The sequence below is a fragment of the Pseudorca crassidens genome, chromosome 2, assembly GCF_039906515.1.
Source record: "Pseudorca crassidens isolate mPseCra1 chromosome 2, mPseCra1.hap1, whole genome shotgun sequence".
Lineage (NCBI taxonomy): Eukaryota > Metazoa > Chordata > Mammalia > Artiodactyla > Delphinidae > Pseudorca > Pseudorca crassidens.
In genome coordinates, this window is record NC_090297.1 from 1462879 (window position 1) to 1479711 (window position 16833).

The 16833-nt window shown below is 42.6% G+C and overlaps 1 long non-coding RNA gene across 1 annotated transcript in view; it reads left to right on the forward strand.

Annotated features, from left to right (window-relative positions):
* Positions 1-16833, forward strand: part of LOC137214149 (uncharacterized) — a 70246-nt gene that overhangs the window by 12458 nt on the left and 40955 nt on the right. Inside the window, exons 3-4 of the long non-coding RNA XR_010938775.1 lie at positions 3297-3373; positions 11910-14520. This is a non-coding gene — a long non-coding RNA (uncharacterized lncRNA). The remainder of the gene's footprint in view (positions 1-3296; positions 3374-11909; positions 14521-16833) is intronic.

Consider the following 16833-nt stretch of genomic DNA (forward strand, 5'->3'; position numbering starts at 1 on the left):
GGGCTGAGATTTGCTACCTTTGTTGCCACCTTGGAGCTGCCACAGTCTCCGTCCATCCTACTGTCAGTGGGCACTTGGATTGTGCCTGCCTTGGGCTGCTGCGTGTTCTGGGCTTTGAACACTGTCGTACGTGTCGGTTGGTGGATGTGTTCACATCTCCATGGAGCACATACACCACGGAGCGGAATTGCTGGGTCACGAGGTACGTGTAGGTTCAGCTTCAGTAAACACTGCTTCTCGGTTTTCCAAAGTTGCGCTGATTTCCATTCTCAGTAGCAGCAAACCGGAGTTCCAGGGCTCCATGCCCTCACCAACACAGGTGTCGCCAGTCTTTAATTTTAGCCATTCTGGTAGGCATGTAAGGGGTCCCATTGTGCTTTTAATTAGCATTTTCCTGATGAGCAGTGACATTTCAAGGTTTTTTTTTTTTCCAATTGCTTATAGGATAACTTTTGTGAAATGCCCATACACGTCTTTTACCCATGTTTTGATTATTGGTTGTCTTCTGTTCTTACTGATTTGCAGAAGGTCACTATATGTTCTGGATGTGATATATTTGCTCTCAGTCTGTGCTTTGCCTTTTTACTTTCTTGCCTTATGCCTGTGTTTACGTGTTCTACTCAAGAAACCTTTGCCTGCACCAGAGTCATGCAAATTTTCTCCAAGTTATCTTCTGGGAATTTTGTTGTTTTGTCTTTCATATGTAGAATTCACATTGTTCTAGGAATTGATATTTATGAGTGGTGTGAAGTAGGGATCTAGATTTATTTTTTCCCATATTGGTACCCAAATGACTCAGTACTTTTTCTTGAAAAGCCATCTTCCCCTGTTTACACTGCAGTGTCACCTTTATCCTTTATCCTGACTGGGTCTGTCTCATGGGTCTGTGTGTCCATCCTTGTACCAACACCACAATTCCTTAGTTATTGTAGCTTCATGGTGAATGTTGACATTGGGTACTGCAGGTCCTCTGCATTGTCCTCCTGTAAGATTTTCTCCCTATTCCTGACCCTTTTCATTTCCATATACACTTCAAAATTGCCTTGTCAACTTCCACCAATAACAACTTGTTGGAATTTCAAAATTAATATTGAATCCATGTATTCATTTGGAGATAATTGACATCTTTACAATATTGTATTTCAAGACATGAAAATGATAGGAACCTATTTATTTAGGTTCATCATTGCTTTTCGAGGAATTTATTTTTGCTTCTAGTTTCATTGAGGCATAAGTGACATCCAACACGGTATAAATTTAAGGTGTGCAGCGTGCTGATGACTTGATCTACATACATCGTGAAGTGATTATCACAGTAAGTTTAGCAAACACCCATCATCATATAGATACAGAATTAAAGAAATAAGAGAAAATTTTTTTTCTTGTGATGAGGACTCTTAGGATTTACTCTGAACAACTTTCATATATAACATACAGCAGTGTTAATTACCATGCTGGACATTACATCCCCATTACTTATTTATCTTATAAGTAAGCTAAATTTGTGCCTTTTGACTGCCTTCATCCAATTCCCCCTCTCTTCACCACAAATCTGATCCCTTTTTCTATGTTTGTTTGCTTTTGAAATATAACTGACCTACAACGCAACATAGTGATTCGATATTTCCAGACATTTCAAAATGATCACATGGTATGTCTAGTTATGATCTGCCACCATACAAAGATATTACATAGTTAATTGACTATATTCCTCACACTGTACATTCCATACCAGTGATTCATTTATTTTGTAACTGACAGTTTGTAAATTTCAATCTCTTCCACCTATTTCTCTCATCCCCCCACCCTGTCCCCTATGGCAACCACCTGTTAGTTCTCTGTATCTATGAGTCTGTTTCTGTTTAGTTACGTTTGTTCATTTGTTTTGTTTTTTAGATTCCACATATAAGTAAAATCATACAGTATTTGTCCTTTCTTTTTAACATCTTTATTGGAGTATAATTGCTTTACAATGTTGTGTTAGTTTCTGCTGTATAACAAAGTGAATCAGCTATACATATACATATATCCCCATGTCTCCTCCCTCTTGCGTCTCCCTCCCTCCCACCCTATCCCACCCCTCTAGGTGGTCACAAAGCACCGAGCTGATCTCCCTGTGCTATGTGGCTGCTTCCCACTAGCTATCTGTTTTACATTTCATAATGTATATATGTCCATGCCACTCTCTCACTTCGTCCCAGCTTACCCTTCCCCCTCCCTGTGTCCTCAAGTCCATTCTCTACATCTGTGTCTTTATTCCTGTGCTGCCCCTAGGTTCTTCAGAACCTTTTTTTTTTTTTTAGATTCCATATATATGTGTTAGCATATGGTATTTGTTTTTCTTTTTCTGACTTACTTCACTCGGTATGACAGACTCTAGGTCCATCCACCTCACTACAGATACCTCAATTTCGTTTCTTTTTATGGCTGAGTAATATTCCATTGTATATATGACCACATCTTCTTTATCCATTCACCTGTCGATGGACACTTAGGTTGCTTCCATGTCCTGGCTATTGTAAATAGTGCTGCAGTGAACATTGTGGTACATGACTCTTTTTGAATTATGGTTTTCTCAGGGTATATGCTCAGTAGTGGGATTGCTGGGTTATATGGTAGTTCTATTTTTAGTTTTTTAAGGAACCTCCGTACTGCTCTCCATAGTGGCTGTATCAATTTACATTCCCACCAACAGTGCAAGAGGGTTCCCTTTTCTCCACACCCTCTCCAACATTTATTGTTTGTATATTTTTTGATGATGGCCATTCTGACCAGTGTGAGGTGATACCTCATTGTAGTTTTGAGTTGCATTTCTCTAATAATTAGTGATGTTGAGCATCTTTTCATGTGTTTGTTGGCAATCTGTATATCTTCTTTGGAGAAATGTCTATTTAGGTCTTCTGCCCATTTTTGGATTGGGTTGTTTGTTTTTTAGATATTGAGCTGCATGTGTTGCTTGTATATTTTGGAGATTAATCCTTTGTCAGTTGCTTTGTCTGCAAATATTTTCTCCCATTCTGAGGGTTGTCTTTTCGTCTTGTTTATGTTTTCCTTTGCTGTGCAAAAGCTTTGCAGTTTCATTAGATCCCATTTGTTTATTTTTGTTTTTATTTCCATTTCTCTAGGAGGTGGGTCAAAAAGGATCTTGCTGTGATTTATGTCATAAAGCATTCTGCCTATGTTTTCCTCTAAGAGTTTTATAGTGTCTGGCCTTACATTTAGGTCTTTAATCCATTTTGAGTTTATTTTTGTGTATGGTGTTTGAAAGTGTTCTAACTTCATTCTTTTACATGTAGCTGTCCAGTTTTCCCAGCACCACTTATTGAAGAGGATGTCTTTTCTCCATTGTATTCTCTTGTCTCCTTTATCAGAGGTAAGGTGACCATATGTGTGTGGGTTTAATCTCTGGGCTTTCTATCCTGTTCCATTGATCTATATTTCTGTTTTTGTGCCAGTACCATACTGTCTTGATTACTGTAGCTTTGTTGTATAGTCTGAAGTCAGGGAGCCTGATTCCTCCAGCTCCGTTTTTCTTTCTCAAGATTGCTTTGGTTATTCAGGGTCTTTTGTGTTTCCATACAAATTGTGCAATTTTTTTGTTCTAGGTCTGTGAAAAATGCCATTGGTAGTTTGATAGGGATTGCATTGAATCTGTAGATTGCTTTAGGTAGTATAGTCATTTTCACGATGTTGATTCTTCCAATCCAAGAACATAGTATATCTCTCCATCTGTTTGTATCATCTGTAATTTCTTTCATGAGTGTCTTATAGTTTTCTTCATACAAGTCTTTTGTCTCCTTAGGTAGGTTTATTCCTATGTATTTTATTCTTTTTGTTGCAGTGGTAAATGGAAGTGTTTCCTTAATTTCTCTTTCAGATTTTTCATCATTGGTGTATAGGAATGCAAGAGGTTTCTGTGCATTAATTTTGTATCCTGCTACTTTACCAAATTCATTGATTAGCTCTAGTAGTTTTCTGGTAGCCTCTTTAGGATTCTTTATGTATAGTATCATGTCATCTGCAAACTGTGACAGTTTTACTTCTTCTTTTCCAATTTAGATTCCTTTCATTTCTTTTTCTTCTCTGATTGCTGTGGCTAAAACTTCCAAAACTGTGTTGAATAATAGTGGGCAACCTTGTCTTTTTCCTGATCTTAGTGGAAATAGTTTCAGTTTTTCACCTTTGAGAACGATGTTGGCTGTGGGTTTGTCATATATGATCTTTATTATGTTGAGGTAAGTTCCATCTATGCCTGCTTCCTGGAGGGTTTTTATCATAAATGGGTGTTGAATTTTGTTGAAAGCTTTTTCTACATCTATTGAGATTATCATATGGTTTTTATCCTTCAATTTTTTAATATGGTTTTCTCACATTGATTGATTTTTGTATATTGAAGAATCCTTTCGTTCTTAGGATAAACCCCACTTGATCATGATGTATGATCCTTTTAATGTGCTGTTGGATTCTGTTTGCTAGTATTTTGTTGAAGATTTTTGTATCTATGTTCATCAGTGATATTGGCCTGTAGTTTTCTTTTCTTGTGACGTCTTTATCTGGTTTTGGTATCAGGGTGATGGTGGCCTTGTAGGATGAGTTTGGGAGTGTTCCTCCCTGTGCTATATTTTGGAAGAGTTTGAGAAGGATAGGTGTTAGCTCTTCTCTAAATGTTTGATAAAATTGGCCTGTGAAGCCATCCGGTCATGGGCTTTTCTTTGTTGGAAGATTTTTTTTTTTTTTTTTGTGGTATGCGGGCCTCTCACTGTTGTGGCCTCTCCTGTTGTGGAGCACAGGCTCCGGCTGCGCAGGCTCAGCGGCCATGGCTCATGGGCCTAGCCGCTCCGTGACATGTGGGGTTTTCCCAGACCGGGATATGAACCCGTGTCCCCTGCATCGGCAGGCGAACTCCCAACCACTGCGCCACCAGGGAAGCCCTGTTGGAAGATTTTAAATCACAGTTGTTTCAATTTCAGTGCTTGTGATTGGTCTGTTTATATTTTCTATTTCTTCCTGATTCAGTCTCGGAATTTTGTGCTTTTCTAAGAATTTGTCCCTTTCTTTCAGGTTGTCCATTTTATTGGCATATATTTGCTTGTAGTAATCTCTCATGATCCTATGTGTTTCTGCAGTGTCAGTTGTTACTTCTCCTTTTTCATTTCTAATGCTGTTGATTTGAGTCTTTTCCCTTTTTTTCTTGATGAGTCTGCCTAATGGTTTATCAATTTTGTTTATCTTCTCAAAGAACCAGCTTTTAGTTTTATTGATCTTTGCTATTGTTTCCTTCATGTCTTTTTCATTTATTTCTGATCTGACTTTTGTGATTTCTTTCCTTCTGCTAACTTTGTTTTTTTTTTTTTTTGTTCTTCTTTCTCTAATTGCTTTAGGTATAAGGTTAGGTTGTTTATTTGCCATTTCCCTTGTTCCTTGAGGTAGGATTGTATTGCTGTAAACTTCTCTCTTAGAACTATTTTGCTACATCTTATAGGTTTTGGGCCATCATGTTTTCATTGTCATTTGTTCTTAGGTATTTTTCGATTTCTTCAGTGATTTCTTGGTTATTTAGTAGTGTGTTGTTTAACCTCTATGTGTTTGTATTTTTTACAGGTTTTTTTCCCCCTGTAATTGATACCTAGTCTCATAGTGTTGTGGTCAGAAAAGATACTTGATACAATTTCAATTTTCTTAAATTTACCAAGCCTTGATTTGTGACCCAAGATATGACCTATCCTGGAGAATGTTCCATGAGCACTTGAGAAGAAAGTGTATTCTGTTGTTTTGGGATGGAATGTCCTATAAATATCAATTAAGTCCATCTTGTTTAATGTGTCATTTAAAGCTTGTGTTTCCTTATTTATTTTCATTTTGGATGATCTGTCCATTGGTGAAAGTGGGGTGTTAAAGTCCCCTACTATGATTGTGTTACTGTCGATTTCCCCTTTTATGGTTGTTAGCATTTGCCTTATGTATTGAGGTGCTTCTATGTTGGGTGCATAAATATTTGCAATTGTTATATCTTCTTCTTGGATTGATCCCTTGATCATTATGTAGTGTCCTTCTTTGTCTTTTGTAATAGTCTTTATTTTAAAATCTATTTTGTCTGATATGAGAATTGCTACTCCAGCTTTCTTTTGATTTCCATTTGCATGGAATATCTTTTTCCATCTCCTCACTTTCAGTCTGTATGTGTCCCTAGGTCTGAAGTGGGTCTCTTGTAGACAGCACATATATGGGTCTTGTTTTTGTGTCCATTCAGCAAGCCTGTGTCTTTTGGTTGGAGCATTTAATCCATTTACATTTAAGTAATTATCTATATGTAGGTTCCTATTACCATTTTCTTAATTGTTCTGGGTTTGTTATTGTAGGTATTTTCCTTCTCTTGTGTTTCCTGCCTAGAGAAGTTCCTTTAGCATTTGTTGTAGTGCTGGTTTGTTGGTGCTGAATTCTCTTAGCTTTTGCTTGTCTGTAAAGGTTTTAATTTCTCTGTCGAATCTGAATGAGATCCTTGCTGGGTAGAGTGATCTTGGTTGTAGGTTTTTCTCTTTCATCACTTTAAATATGTCCTGCCACTCCCTTCTGGCTTGCAGAGTTTCTGCTGAAAGATCAGCTGTTAATCTTATGGGGATTCCCTTGTATGTTATTTGTTGTGTTTGCCTTGCTGCTTTTTAATATTTGTTTTGTATTTAATTTTTGATAGTTTGATTAATATGTGTCTTGGCATGTTTCTCCTTGGATTTATCCTGTATGGGACTCTCTGTGCTTCCTGAAGAACTTGATTGACTATTTCCATTCCCATATTAGGGAAGTTTTCAACTATAATCCCTTCTAGTATTTTCTCAGTCCCTTTCTTTTTCTCTTCTTCTTCTGAGACCCCTATATTTCGATTGTTGGTGTGTTTAATGTTGTCCCAGAGGTCTCTGAGACTGTCCTCTATTCTTTTCATTCTTTTTTCTTTATTCTGCTCTATGGTAGTTATTTCCACTATTTTGTCTTCCAGGTCACTTATCTATTCTTCTGCCTCAGTTATTCTGCTATTGATTACTTCTAGAGAATGTTTAATTTCACTTATTGTGTTGTGCATAATTGTTTGTTTGCTCTTTAGTTCTTCTAGGTCCTTGTTAAACGTTTCTTGTATTTTCTCCATTCTCTTTCCAAGATTTTGGATCCTCTTTACTATCATTACTCTGAATTCCTTTTCAGGTAGACTGCCTGTTTCCTCTTCATTTGTTTGGTCTGGTGGGTTTTTACTTTGCTCCTTCATCTGCTGTGTATTTCTTTGTCTTCTCATTTTGCTTAGCTTACTGTGTTTGGGGTCTCCCTCTCACAGGCTGCAGGCTTGTATTTCTTGTCGTATTTGGTGTCTGCCCCTAGTGGGTAAGGTTGGTTCAGTGGGTTGTGTAGGCTTCCTGGTGGAGGGGACTGGTGCCTATGTTCTGGTGGATGAGGCTGGGTCTTGTCTTTCTGGTGGGCAGGGCCATGTCCAGTAATGTGTTTTGGGGTGTCTGTGAACTTATTATCATTTTAGGCAGCCTCTCTGCTAATGGGTGGGGCTGTGTTCCTGTCTTGCTGATTGTTTGGCATGGGGAGTCCAGCACTGGAGCCTGCTGGTCGTTGAGTAGAGCTGGGTCTTAGCATTGAGACAGAGATCTCGGGGAGAACTCTCACTGATTGATATTACATGGGGCTGGGAGGTCTCTGGTGGTCCAATGTCCTGAACTTGGCCCTCCCACCTCAGAGGCTCAGGCCTGACACCCGGCTGGAGCACCAAGACCCTGTAAGCCACATGGCTTACACGTAAATGGGTTAAATTCTCCAGTCCAAAGGCACAGGGTGGCTGGCCTTCTGTGCTCCACTTGATCCTCCAGCCAGGCGCTGCCCTCTGGGCCTGGTTGACATGGAGAGGCTGCTTTGGATCCAGGTCCAGCTGCATTCCCTAGCATCTAGAAGAAATGGCCATCACCTGCATCCTCCCCTAACTCCGCTGCAACTCTTATTTGTCCTTCTTTGTCTGAATTATTTCACTTAGCATAATACCCTCTAGGTCCATCTATGTTCTCCCAAATGGCCTTATTTAATTCTTTTTTTATGGCTGAGTAATATTCCATTGTATATATGTACCACATCTTCTTTATGCTTTCATCTGTTGATGGACACATAGGTTGCTTCCATGTCTTGGCTATTGTAAATAGTATTGCAATGAACACTGGGGTGCATGTATCTTTTCTATTTAGTGTTTTTGTTTTCTTCAGACAAATACCCAGGAGTGGAATTGCTGGATCATATGGTAGTTCTATTTTCAATTTTTTGAGGAATCTCCATACTATTTTCCACAGTGGCTGCAGCAATTTACATTTCTACCAAAAGGGCAAGAGGATTCCCTTTTCTCCACATTCATCATTACTTTTTTAAAACAATGTTTTGTAGTTTTCTGTGAGAGATATTGCACATATTACACTTGTTCTTAGGTATTTAATTTTTTATGTTATGGTAAATATCATTTCATTTTCTGTTGTTTTATTTTCTAAGTTTTTTATTGTCCCTGTAAGCCCTAGCCTGTATGTGGGGCCATCACCCTGCCCACTCCCTAACCACTGTATAAACCCAGGCCAAGCTCTTTCAAGCCATTTCCAGACTAGCCTGGGAGTCAGTGATGCACTCCCCAGAAAGCCTCATTGTGTGAGTGGTAAACCTTATATTCTCTTGGGACGTGTGTGTGCGTGTGTGTGTGTGTGTGTGTGTGCATGCGCACGTGCACGTGTGTGTGTCTATATGTCTTATCAGCAGTATCTATACCTGAACCAAATTTTATGTGGGGTGGGTTGGTCCATCTCATTTCTTGCTGTGGGTCAACAACACTAACACATAGAAATGTAATTTACCTTTGTATATTGACCTTGGACCCAGTGACCACAATGAATTTACTTAATCATGGTTTATCTTTGAATTCTTTAAGATATTTTGCATATAAAATCATGTTGTCTGCAAATAATAAAAGTTTTATTTCTTCCTTTCCAACCAAATGCCTTTAATTTCTTTTTCTTGCTATATTGCACTGGCTGGGACCTCCAGCGTAGGCTTAATAGATGCAGGGGGAACAGACATCCTTGTTTCATTTCTGATCTTGGGGAGACCTTCACCATGAAGTGTAATACATGCTCTAGGCTTTTTGCAGATGCTCTTTATCAGGGTAAAATGTTTCCTTTTATTGTTTTCTGAGAATTCTTCTTATCAGGAAAATTTCCCTGCATTAGAGTTACCTTTATATAATTGACTTCTAGCCTAATTCCACTGTGATCAGTGATAACTCCATACTTGGAGTTATCTGGGAATGAATGTCTCTTCATATTTTGGAAGCCTCACCTTACTGTCTGTCATCCTGACCCTGCCCTTGAAGTTTGTGAGGTCTGTGTTCTGCTCAGGATATGATAAACTTTGGTTAACATTCCTTATATACTTGAAAAGAATGTGTGTCCTGCAGTTTGGGGGTACAGTGTTGTATATCTGTTAATCGGGTGTCATTTTAATTCACATTTTCAAACTGTCTACATTCTTACTGAACTTTTGCTTTTTCTATCAATTACAGGCTGAGGCAGATGAACAACTTCCCATTATAATTATAATCTTGCCAATTTCTCACTTTACATCTGTCACTTGTTGCCTTATATGTTTTGAGGTATTAGTTTCATAAAAATTAAAGTTATTGGGTTTCCTGATGGAGTGACCATCTTTGCCTTCACTGACCATCCCCCTTTATCTCTCCTCCAGATTCTTTCCTTGATGTCCGCCTGTCTCTGATATCTGTGCATGAAAGGCACTAGCTTTCTTTGGGTTAGTTTTACAGGGCACAGATTTTTCCATTTTTTCATTTTGATTTTTGCATCTTCATAATCAAAGTGTGTCACAAGCAGTATATAGTTAGTTTTTTTTTTTAAATACAGTCTGACAATCTTTATCTTTTAATTGGAACATTTAGTACTTTTACATATAATTACTGATATTTTGGGCTTTAAATTTACCATCTGACTATTAGATTTTCTATTGGGCCCATCTGATCCCTTTCCCTCTTGTTTCTGGTTGTTTTATTCCTTTCTTTCTCTGTTGCTTGTTAGACATCATATATTTTATTCTTCTTCTAGTCTTTAAAGATTGAAACATGCTTGATCTGTTACCTCTACTAAACTGAGTACCACACAGACACCTTTAACTCCTTTGACCCTTTTTGCATTTTGCATTATTGCTGTGACATATGTTAATTCTACATATATTTAAAGGCCTATAAGACATCATTATTATTGTTTTATGTAGACAAAACTCATTTATATTTATTCACCTAGTTATCCTTTCTGGGCACTTAATTGTCTCATGAATTTCATCGCTCCACGTTGGGATAATTTTCCTTTTGCCTGAGAACTTTTTAACGTGTGTGTGCGTGTGTGTGTGTGTGTGTGTGTGTTGTCGCCATGTCAGTTCTCTCACTTTGTATTTGCAAAAAGTTTTTGGCTTTCACTAAAAAAACAACTTTTTTGAGCTTTACTTACATACCACTATATTCGTGTTTTAAGTACACGAGTCAGTGGACTTTAGTATATTTGCAGAGTTGTACAACCATCACCACAATCTAATATTAGAACATTTCCATCACCTTGGACAGAAACCTCATGCCAATGTAAAGTCACTCCTTGTTCCCTCTTCCAGCACTATGCAACCACTAATATACTCTGAGTCTCTATACATTTGAATTTGGGACATTTTGTGTAAATGGAGTCACACAAGATGTGCTGTTTTGTGTCTGGCTTCTTTTAATGAGTGTAATGTTTTTGAGGTTCATCCATGGTGTAGTGTGAATTGGTACCTTTTACGGCTTGATAATACATCCATCATATGGGTAGACCCCATTTTGTTCATCATTCAATAGTTGATGGACATTTGAGTTGCCTCCTCTGTTGGGCTTTTGCGTATAAAGCTGCTGTAAACATTTGTGTACAAGTTTCGTGTGGACGTATGCTTTCATTTCTCTCCAGCCTACATCTAGGAGTGGAGCTGATAGGTTAGTCTATGTTTAACTTTTCAAGGAACTGTTGGCCTTTGTTTTTGAAGTTCTGTCCTCTTGCATCACAATTCTAAGACGGCAGTTACTTTATCTCAGCACTTATAGCACTCACGCTGGCTTCTGGCTTCTGTCATTTCTGTTGAGAAGTCCACTGTCAGTCCTATTATTGTTCCTTTGAAGGCATTTTTTTTTTCAGTTCTAGAATTTCCATGTATGATTTTTCATGGATTCCAAATTCCTGGTGAAAATTTCTATTTTCTTAAATATGCCTTTGTTAATCCTTTTTCTGATGACTCCAGTATCTGGATCACCTGTGGGCCTGTTTCTATTGCCTGTTTTTAGTTTTCCTCTCTTGGTTGGCCTAGGGTATCAGTGTCCTAGGGTTGCTATAACAAATTACCACAAACTGGTGGGGGAAGTGCCAAAAGCCAATAGTATCTTATACCTTCACAGTTCTGGAGGCCAGAAGTTCAAAATCAAAGTGGTGAGAAGGCTGCACTCCCTCCAGACATTCTAGGGGTGATTTTATTTCTTGCCTCTTTTGGCTTCTAGTGGCTTTCTTTGGCTTGTGGCTACTTCCCTCCAATCTCTCTTTCCATGACCACATGGCAGCCTCTTATTCTTGTTGTGTGTCTGGAATACACGTTCTCCAGAGTTAAAGTTATATTGGGAGGAGAAGTGGCTGGCTGAAAGCTATAGTGGAAGGGGAAATGTATGATACTGTATAATAAATGTCTTCTAAAATTAAAATTATTTGAATCCTGAGCATGAAATAGTTATTTCTTTACAAAACTGAACTGTGGTGCATGTGATTCAACTACCCAAAGTGGACCTTTTCTGTTTTCTTTAATTGTTTGAGAAACAGGTTGACTGCAAATATTGAGCCTAATTTGGAAGGACATACCGATTCTGCAATGGAGCGTGGAGAGCTGCCTTGAGAGTCACGTGAAACTGAAGATGGGCTGGGAATTCTTTGGCCTTGGTCATCTCTCCATCTATTTCACCTGCTTCTTCCAATGTCATGTCCAGCGTGGCGAGAGGCACAACGTGGGGCTATCAGCTGGGGTTCCGGACCCTGGCTGCCTCTCTCTGAGTCATCCCCCCACCCCCATAACTCACCTGTGCCTCGGTTTCCGCACCCCTCAACCGGGGAGGCTAACATACCCACTGCTGGGGCTGTTGTGGGCATTAAATGTGGGCCAAGCATTAGGAGAACAGGCTCTTGACACACGGGTAGCACTCAGTAGAATTTAGCAAACAGTTTCTGCCAGAGTCTCGCTCCTCTTTTTATCTGACTATCCAGAATTTTCCTTCAGAACTGCCAAGCTCATCTACTGTTCTCGATGACTTACAGCGTGAAGACGAACTTCCGATTTAATGGAGAGAAAGGGTCAGAAAAGACAAAAAGCGTGTAAGCACCTGCCGGGTGCCTCCAGTCCGGGTTGCTGTCTCAGGAAGGCACCCGCCTGGCTGCAATCCAGGCCACCAGCCCTTTGTGACGCACCCCTGACTGGCCACCCCCTCCCTGGCCTCTCACCCCCACGCCGCTAGTTACTCCACTCCCCCGTATCGGTCTACCTTAGCAGCGGCTTCGACCACATGAGATCTTTAAGGTGTAGACATGGATTTAATCGGGGTCCCTCGGGAATTCATGTCTCAGAGAACAGAGTTGAAAAGGGATCCCCAGAGAGTCCCATCTGGGGCTGGGTTTTCAGTTCACACGGGCGAGTTTCTTTCTTTTTGGCCTGCGCCAGGGATGTGCAGATCCTCCAACATGATGATGTTCTCAGAAATGCCCAGGATTGGGGTGACTCATCTCGGCGGTGGTTGGGAATAATCACTGGAGATGTAAAGTTTAATTCTGTGTGTCACTTGGAATTGCTGGGCTCCCTGAGGCTTAAAAAGTAAACCCTAAATTCTCATGACAATGCAGCCCGGGTTTGCTTCTTGCTCTTGTCACAGTCCCATAAGATCTGGGGGGCTCTCCTTAATGGGAGTCCCCAGGTGGCCCCCTTCTGCAACACACCGTCTGAGCCCTTTGCTTCCAGGGGAGGGAGCAGAGGAATCAGGGCTCCGCCTGGCCCCCCACCCTCCGGATTGCTATTGGCGGGACCCAGCCACGTGACCGGCCTGGGCCAGGGCTTGGGGATGCACGATGGTTCCTGCCACTGTTTGCTTCGCACTTTTTAACACGAAAGTGCTGCTTTGCTGGCTACAATGACATAAGTGTGCGGCAGCCAGGAGGGGAGACAGTGTGTTTGCAGATTCCCAAAGGATGAGAAGACCGGCACCATCAAGAAGTGGGCTGAAGTGTGTCGGCCCCCAGATTCTTATGTTGAAGCCCTGAACCCCAGTGTCTCAGGATGTGACCATATTTGGAGATGGCATCTTTACAGAGGTGTTTAAATTAAATGAGGCCATTAGGGTTGGCCCTAATCTAATGTGACTGGTGTCCTCATAAGAAGAAGCGATCAGGACACAGACACACATGGAGGATGACCGTGTGAGGACACTGGGAGAAGACGGCTGTCTACCCACCCGGGAGACAGGCCTCAGGAGGAACCAACCTGCTGACCCCTGGATCTTGGACTCAAGAATCAGGAGAGAATGAACTTCGGTCGTTTAAGCCACCTTACCTGTTGTACTTTGTTATGGCAGCCTGAACAGACAAATACGCATCGGAAACATGGTAGAATTGCCAAAATGCTGGCATCAGCTACGTCAAATGTACGTCCTGCTTACGTCTGCTGAAGAAAAAAACTAGCCGTCATTCATTAGGAAAAGATAATTTAAAAAGGAAGAGCCACGAGCTCATGGCTGTGACGCCTCAGTGGCGCCGTCTCCTGGAGGGAATGTTCTCAGCCTGTGCACAGACAGGTGCTCCCCCAGGTTTGGTTCGTCACACCTTTGTGACTGGTTGTTATTCTCAAGAACAGGAAGCAGATACTTGCAGGCATTTTCACGTTGACCTGGGGGAGACTCATCGGCCCAGCTTTGCCTCTGTGTCTTGGCTCCCCTGGCCGAGCTGTGCCCTGAGCTGTGTCCGGCGCAGCCCCAGCATCCAGCCAGCCCAGTGCCCGTTTGGGCTCCATCTTAGTACTTGGGATGGTGCCTGCACAGAGTCAGGTCCCTCTGACGTCTGCTGCCTGAATGAAAGAGGCACGATATTCCTGACCCCAAGCTTTCCTCACCCCACCCCCATCCTTAGTGACCCCATTATCCAGCCATGAAGCTGGCCGGCTGGGACCCGCAGAATCTCTGTCCAGGGAGACAAGTGCCCGGGGCAGGGGCTTGGAGACGGCTCCGCGGGAGGCGCTGACCCTCCTCAGGACACGGGCACGGCCTCCCGGAGCCTGGCTCTTGCGCTGCTGCCCCATCCCCCCACTTCCAGCCCAGCTGCAAAGAATCCAGTCTTCTCTCTTTTGTACCCAGTGGCCCTTTGAGAATTGAAGAAACCTGCATGTCCCCCACCCAGGGTGAGTAGGACTGTCTCAGTCTTGAAACAGAAAGTCCTGCCTCCCGGAGACCCCTCAGTCCCGGGGAAATCGGGTTGGCTGGTTCCCCTGCGTCAACTGCTCCAGTTCACCGCCACGCAGGCTGTGGTCTGGGGCCCCCGCCCATCCTGTCCTCTGGTGTCCGGGCACATTCTGGAGCCCAGAGCTGCCCCAGGCACTCGCGGGCCTGCCCCTGTCCTGGGCTCTGTGGAGGGAAAGAGCCTTTGCCCGGCTGACTCCTTCCCGTCCTTTGGGTCCAGCTTGATGTCACCTCCTCAGAGTAGCATTCCGCCCCCTTGAAGAAGCTGTCCCCATTATTCTCTCACGAAACTCTGCCCGTTTTCCTCCTAGACTGACCACAACACACACAAAGCACACTTTTTCTCACCACTTCCTCATCTTCAGTCTTGTTTCATGACTGTGGGCGTCATGGGTCTGTTTTACCATCACTGGCACCAGCATGGAGCATGGGGCTGGCACCCTGAGGCACCTGGCTACTATCCAAGGGGTGGGGGCGCGAACCCTGCTCTGCCTTGGGTGACCCTGAGCCAGTCTTGACTTCTCAGGACAAGGCATCACACCAATCGAGCTATAGTGTATTGCCATCTCCCCAGAAAGTTCTCTCCATCCTCTGCAGAAAATCCCCCTTCACCTTCCACCCCAGGCCACCCTGGATCTGACCCCTATCACTATAGATTAGTTTTTATTCTTCTAGAGTTTTACACAAGTGGAGAACAAGTATGTGTTCTTTTTGGTCTGACTTCTTTCTCTCAGCAGAATTATTTTGTGATTCATCTATGTTGTTATGTATGTAGTTCACCCTCTCCAAGGCTGGGTAGTGGTTGCATATATCCATACGTTGTTCCAGCAGATGCCTCTACCCCCGGCCATTGTATCCGTCGTATGTATCCACCACAGAAGCAGTCGTTAGATACACTGTATTCACTGTAGGTATCCATTGTACATAGCTATCCGTTATATCCAGTGTATGTATCTATCCATTGTATATATTAATACATTGTATCCATTGTACATGTCCAATGTATGTACTCATCCACTGTGTCCATAGTATGTATCTACCACATAGCCATCCATTACGTACAGATACACTGTATTCATGGTATGTAACCATTCATTGTGCCTATTGTATATATCCACCACTGTATACATTGATACATGTATCTATATGTATCTACTACATTCACCCATTCATTGTAGCTCTTGCATGCGTCTACCATATATTCATACATTATATCCATTGCATGTATCCATTATATGGATGGAACACAGGGTGTCTATCCATTCCCCTGTTGATGGACTTCTGGGTAGTTTCCAATGCAGGGCTACTACGAATACAGTTGCCTTGAACATTCACTTGCATGTCCCTGGGTGGACACATGTTTTCATTTCTTGGGTAAATACCTAGGCGTGAAATAGCTGGGTCCTATGGTAAGTTTAGGTTTAACTTGAAAGGAAACTGGTCAACTGTTCCAGCACGGCTGCACCACTTAGCTGAGTTCTCATTGTTCCACATCCTTGCCAGCACTTGGCATCCTCAGTCTCTGTGATTTTAGCCGTCCTGACATTTCATTGTATTTTATGATCTTTATTTTTCTCTCCTGCCTTTGAGCAGGATCTCTGAGTCTTCCCACCCTTCTTCATATGGTCTCCTCTCCCTACCCACCACCCTGCCCCTCCAGGCCAGGAAAACACCGGGCTGAGTGGAGGTGAGGTCCGCTCAGTGCCAAGGGCTGGGATGCTAAGACACAGCCCAAGGAGGGGGTCTGGTCCTCCTGTTGGGGACTCACTCCCCACTGGGAGCTGAGACACATTCACGAGGTGACTCCTGGGGCCTCTGGTCAGTACCGGCTCCTGCCTGGAGGAGGCCCAAAGGCAGCAAAAGACTCTGACAGACAGAGGGAGGAGAGGAATGACTTCGCTGGGGGGAGTGTGTGCTGCCGCTCAGGCCCAGGGCTAGGCAGTGTTGTGCTGGACATTCTCTGACCCGGTCCGCACCTTTCCTGGGCTGGGAGGTACAGCTCCAGGACACAGGTGAGAAAGCCAGGCTCGGAGCGGTACCTGCGTTAGTCCGTGGGCTTCTGTGAAGGAGAGGGTGCGGGAGGCAGGACAGAAATGCAAGAAGAGGAGCAGCTCCCCAGGTCTGGGTCCAGGGCCTAATGGGGCGGCACAGCAGGCGCTGGGGGACAGAGTGAGGGGGCGGCGAGCGGGTGTGCCTACCTGGTCAGGGCTTGCCCGGGTTGCAATCTCACTCGGCCCAGGAAGCCGGAGCTCTGA